The sequence below is a fragment of the Arachis stenosperma genome, chromosome 3, assembly GCF_014773155.1.
Source record: "Arachis stenosperma cultivar V10309 chromosome 3, arast.V10309.gnm1.PFL2, whole genome shotgun sequence".
Taxonomy (NCBI): Eukaryota; Viridiplantae; Streptophyta; class Magnoliopsida; order Fabales; family Fabaceae; genus Arachis; species Arachis stenosperma.
Window position 1 is genome coordinate 104,805,478 of NC_080379.1, and position 6,326 is coordinate 104,811,803.

The 6,326-nt window shown below is 38.2% G+C and overlaps 1 long non-coding RNA gene across 1 annotated transcript; it reads left to right on the plus strand.

The window, feature by feature from the left end:
- The first annotated feature begins 1,180 nt into the window (after positions 1–1,180).
- On the plus strand, positions 1,181–3,492 carry LOC130970341 (uncharacterized). Its single transcript, XR_009082040.1, has 4 exons — positions 1,181–1,347; positions 1,439–1,493; positions 1,582–1,711; positions 3,216–3,492. It is a non-coding gene; the product is annotated as an uncharacterized LOC130970341 (long non-coding RNA).
- Positions 3,493–6,326: the final 2,834 nt, after the last annotated feature.

Consider the following 6,326-nt stretch of genomic DNA (forward strand, 5'->3'; position numbering starts at 1 on the left):
TTAAAATGTGCCGATAGGGTAAGATATGGCTACACTTTTTAAACGTGCTAATAGGGTCATGTATGGCTATGCTTGGTAAGCGTGGCTATTTATGACTACAAAAGATACGGCTACGCTTATAATGCGTGCCAATAGATGAGGATATGGGTACACTTTTAAAGGGTGCCAATTTTCAGGTTATGGCTACATTTATTAAGCGTGCTTGTTGTGGCCAATAGTAAAATATAGCTACGCTTTTTAAGCGTGGCCATAAATTAGGTCAGAATTTTTTTCATTATTAATCTTCCTAATATTTCGTGCAAAATTCATATATAATTTTAAAATCATAGACCAAAATAATTATGTATATATCAACCAATCCAACATATATATAAACTTTTCCATAAAAAAACCTTATATATAAACTTGTCACCACAAAAGTAGACTTTGATCACAAAGTATCAAAAATCAAAGTCATAACAAGAAAATAAGAATTACAATTCCAAGTGTCACATATCTATTTCCTTATACGTAGTTACAAAATATCAAATTTCATGAGTAGTGTGATCATCCATTATGAGCTCCATTGTTTTCACCACTGCCCTGCAATATGTAGTGCATGTTATAAAGGTTATTTTAATTAAGTCCAACAAATTCAATTCCAAATCCAAATTAATTAAAAATGAAAATGGCAATGGCACTTTAATTAGGTCCCGCAATAATGGAAATAAAATATTTTAGCAAGCACATAATTGAAACATATATAAAAGCAACTACTTAAGCCACCTCATTCCATTTTTGATGGTTTGAAAAATGATAAATACCTTGAAATGCTATATTGACTTATAGTCTTGGTAGAACAAATAATATATAACAGCTACTAATAACGATAACCATATAATATATAGCATGTATTAATATTGATAACTGAAATTGAAACTAATATGTAAACCCCGATTAAATTAGTAAATAATTAGTCAATAAATTAGTTTTTAATAAGGAGGATTAGATATGTGAATATTATATTAAATTAGGGTAGAGCTCATCGAAACGAGAATTTTGACACTAATTTCGAAAAAAAGGTCCAAAATTGGACCGAAAGGACCGAACCGGTTGAACCGGACCCGAACCGGGCTATTGGTCCAACCGGACCAGCCCTTTTAAGTGAACCCAAGCCCTTCATCCCCTTCATTCCAACAGAAACGAAGCTTTCAGCTTCCAGGGGAGGGAAGAACGAGAAAAATCCCGTAACCCTCACGTTACTTTCAAAATCCCGTAACTCCTCCGTTCGAGCTCCGATCGCCGCACCGTTTGCGGCCACGCGTTCACCGCGACGAGCTCTACATTTCTACCGGAACAATTTCATAGGTAACTCATTATTTTTCTCTCAGCCTTCTCTTCCCCCAATTTTCAAGTTTTAAGTGGGAATGTTGAATTTCTTTGTTTTCTGATGTTTTAGGATCCAATTAGTTTGAGGGAAACGTTCACTCATGCTTATGTGAAGCTTGGGTAAGGTGAGGATACAATAATTCCATTTTATTTTCTTTGAATTTTAGCTTTGAGTATTAAATTGGATATATATGTGTTATAAATGTGTATTAGGTTGTGAATAAATAATTAGAGCTTGAAATTGTGAATATTGGAACTTGGAGGAAGCTGATTAGTTGAATTTTGAAGGGGCTGCCTTGGTTTTAAATAATTTGCTTTGGTCGTTACGTGGAAATTGGCCAAGGTATGGTTTAGGTTTCTTGCATTTAATATATAATGTTCTGTGAAAACTTAGGCTAAATGACCATAGGATAAGTTGGAATGCAGGTGTATGTTTAATGTTTAGTAATTTGTCGATGAATATATATTTGGTTGAAGTTTATTGGATAATTAGTTATTAATTTTGGATGGTGAATGTTGTTATGTAATTTGGAGAGAATTATGGTTGAATGTTACTGTTAATGAACATGGTTGGTTTAGTGCTTGTTGATTAATTAATGATTTGGTGAATTATTGATTTGAGGTATAACTATTGTTGAGGTTGTTGTGATAATGAAGTATTTTGTGTTAAAAGCCTAGGATTTGTGAACTATGATTCTTAGTTGAATTTTGGTTGTTGGATTTGAATATTGTATGAGTTTAATTGTTGATCTGAGGTAGATTTATTGTGGTGATTGTTATGATGATAAGGAAGGGTATGTTGAATTGAAAAGAATGCAGGTTTGGACCCGAAAAGGGTGACAAAGTCCGAGTTTTAGAGGAGATGCTGCCGAAATTTCATAAAAATTAGAGATTTTGTTTATATGATTATCTAAAAAGATTTAGATTCAAAGGGTATATGGTTTGATTTAGAGTTATTAAGAAAATGAGCATGTTTTAAGTTTGATTCATTTAGAAAAGAATGAATTATGTTTTGAATTGGAACTATTGATGGACAGAATGGGAGGTGTGATAATGAAGGATAAGGATTGAATATGATTGACGTATAATGATGAATGAGATGCGATTGAGAATGATGTGGATGTTGATGAATTAAAATTGAATTATTTATATGGCTTATGAATTTGAATAATTTGAGATACGAGATTCCCTGGATTAAGTGCCGTGGCTTGCCACCACGTGTACCAGGTTGAAAACTCGATACTCTGTTGACCCTACGATGTAAGTGTGACCGGGCACTATATAAATTCCCGGGAATGTTACCCCCATTGAGCAATATTGATTATTTGAGAAAAATCTATGCATAGACTCTTGGGGATGCACGTTGGGGGACAGTCTAAGGACAATTCAGACTTGTCGGGTTGGCTGGATAACCGACAGATGAGCCTCATCAGCCATAGGACAGGCATGCATCATATGCATATTACTTGCATTACTTGCTTGTGTATTAATTGGGTGTGCCTAAATGTACTTGCCATGTTAAATGTATATTTGTTATCTGCAGTACTTGTAACCTTCTTGTGTTTGCCTTTGTCTGTTTAGTTGTCAGTAAAAATGCATGATGGAGTTGGAGGTATGGAGGAATGGCAGTATGGGATTTAGATTTAAGGTTAAGTTAAGTTAGGATTAAATATTTTTAGAGAACCACCTTTTATGGCTTCTGTTTAATACTTTAAGCTCTATAATCTGAGTGTCGGTGTTCTAGGATTGCCTCTGGCATTCCCAGGACCTTATATATTATGTGTGTGGCATCTTTACCATACTGAGAACCTCCGGTTCTCATTCCATACTATGTTGTTGTTTTTCAGATGCAGGTCGAAAGGCATATCGTTAGGCGTCTGGACTCTTGAGGCGGAGTGGTTACTGGGATATTTTGTTATGCTATGATGTATATATATGTACTTAGCTTTCTCTCCGCATGACTTATTCTTTTTGATCCTCTTAGAGGTTTATGGAGAGGCAGGATTGTGTATATGTACTTTTGGGTTTTGGATATGTATGTATATATGTGTAAATATTCTCCGGCCAGTCTTGACTTCGCAGGCTGAGTTAGGAGCTTGATATTTTGTATCTTTGGCACTCTATTCCCACTTCTGTTATCTTGTGTTTAATAGTTATGGTTTTCTTAGCACGCAGGTTAACTCGTTCCTTGAGCGTTGCGCTTTTATTTCACGATTTTTGTTTCCTCTATTCTTCAAGGCTCCTAGCATATTATAATTCTTCTGCTATTATATGTACTTATTTTATTCAGAGGTCGTAATACCACACCATCTCTGTTTTACGACTTAAGCGTAAAACTTAGTGTGGTAGGGTGTTACATTATGGTATCAGAGCAGTTCGATCCTATAGAGCCTGAAAGACAGACTGATTGTGCTTCTGTGCATTCTCTGTATATGTGTTTATGTGCTATTAGGATATCTGACTGATATATATGGCATAAACGTTTGTGAGCATGCATTTGGAACTTAAAGCATTAGACCTGCGATATTGAGACTGATCAACTTAATATCACTTGTTTGGTGTGTATAGGGACTAGATGTCGACTCGCGGACGCGGTCGCGGGCGAGGTAGAGGTAAGACAGGCACCGTTACTCCTGTCCCCATAGGGACTGATCCAGTAGACTTTATGGCTGCCCTAGGAAATATGGCCGCAGCTATGCAGGCAACAGCTGAGGCACTGGGTAATCAGATAAATCAGGGTAATCATGGGAACAATAATGATGAGAACGGTCCTATGACACTTGCAACGTTTCTGAAAGTTCACCTTCCGACTTTTAGGGGATCCTCAAATCCCACTGATGCAGATAATTGGATCCAGGCTATGGAACGGGCATTACAGGCCCAACAGGTTCCTGATGAGCAATGGGTTGAATTTGGAACTTATCAGCTGCAAGATGAGGCTCAGTATTGGTGGCAGGGAACCCGACGTATCTTATAGCCTGATGGTGCTGCGATTCCTTAGGAGGTTTTCCGGACAGAGTTCTATAAGAAATACTTTCCTAATTCAGCCAGAAATGCCAAGGAACTTGAATTAATGCAGTTAAAGCAGGGACAGATGACTGTTGCTGAGTATACTAGTAAATTTGAGGAGTTATGTCGCTTTTCTCGTATCTGTCAAGGTGCGCCTGAAGATTTTGCTGAATGAAAGTGTATTAAATATGAGGGAGGTCTTCAGAGCGATATTCTGAGCTTCGTTGCCCCAATGGAGAACAGGGTATTTTCTGAATTGGTGAATAAGAGTAGGGTGGCTGAGGATTGTGTGAGGAAGGCGGCAGCAGAGAAAGGAAGTTTGAGGGTGCCTTTTCAGAGGCCTTCAGGGAGGAATTTTGCCCCGAGAGGTAGGAATTTCAAGTGTGGAGGCTTTGTTCCGCAGCAAACTCAGGGTCAAGGTAATTACAGAAGGCCGAATAGTCAAGGAAAAAGGTTTGGGAAGCAGCCACAGCAGGATCTGAATTGTCAGAAGTACGGAAAGTATCATCCTGGAATTTCGTACAGATTAGGACTTGGAGTGTGCTATTCCTGTGGACAGCCCGGGCATATAGCCAGTAATTGCCCTGAGAAGAAGAAGTATGAGACTGGTAGGGTGCAGCAGCCGGGGAGAGTATACACCACTTCTACCATTGGTGCTGAGGGATCTGAGACACTGATTAGAGGTAATTGTGAAATGGCTGGTAAAATCTTAAATGCTTTATTTGATTCAGGAGCAAGTCATTCATTTATTGCATTTGAAAAGGCCCATGAGTTAGGATTGAGAATGGTGGTCTTAGCTTATGATTTAAAAGTATATAATGCTACTCATGAAGCTATGGTGACTAGGATAGGATGTCCACAAGTTCCCTTTCGAGTACAACAATGTGAATTTGTGCATGATTTGATTTGTTTGCCTATGACTGGTCTTGATCTCATTTTGGGATTGGATTGGTTATCCAAGAATCATGTTTTGCTTGATTGTTCTGAGAAGTTAGTACAGTTTATGCCAGAAGGGTCAGAAGCACCGGTTGTGGTGAATAGTTACTATTTGAATTCTATGATAGTAAACTGTTCTGGAACCGAATGTCAGGGTATTATGTTATTAACTGCGGGAGTATCAGGTGATGATAAGAGTTTAGAGCAAATTCCGGTTGTATGTGAATTTCCAGATGTGTTTCCGGATGATATTAATGAATTCCCACCTAACCGAGAGGTTGAATTTGCAATTGAGTTGGTACCTGGATCCGGTCCAATTTCAATTACTCCTTATAGGATGTCGCCTTTAGAAATGGCTGAATTGAAGGCTCAGCTGGAAGATCTGTTGGGTAAGCATTTTATCCGACCAAGTGTTTCTCCATGGGGAGCGCCAGTGTTACTGGTAAAGAAGAAGGATGGGAGTATGCGGCTGTGTGTCGATTATCGGCAATTGAATAAGATCACTGTGAAGAATAAATATCCGTTGCCTAGAATCGATGATCTAATGGATCCGTTACAGGGTGCCGGTGTGTTTTCTAAGATTGACTTGCGATCCGGATATCATCAGATAAGGGTTAGAGACGAGGATATTCCGAAAACTGCTTTCAGAACCCGTTATGGTCATTATGAGTATACAGTGATGTCTTTCGGATTAACTAATGCCCCGGCAGTATTTATGGATTATATGAACAGGATTTTTCGACCGTATCTGGACAAGTTTGTTATTGTCTTCATTGATGACATTCTTGTTTATTCTAAGACTGAAGAGGAGCATGCTGATCACTTGCGAACTGTGCTGCAAATTCTGAGAGATAGGAAGTTATATGCTAAATTATCTAAATGCGAGTTCTGGAAGAGTGAAGTGAAGTTTCTCGGCCACGTGGTGAGTAAGCAGGGGATAGCTGTGGATCTTGCTAAGGTGGAAGCAGTGATGAATTGGGAGCGACCAACTTCAGTGACAGAGATCAGGAGTT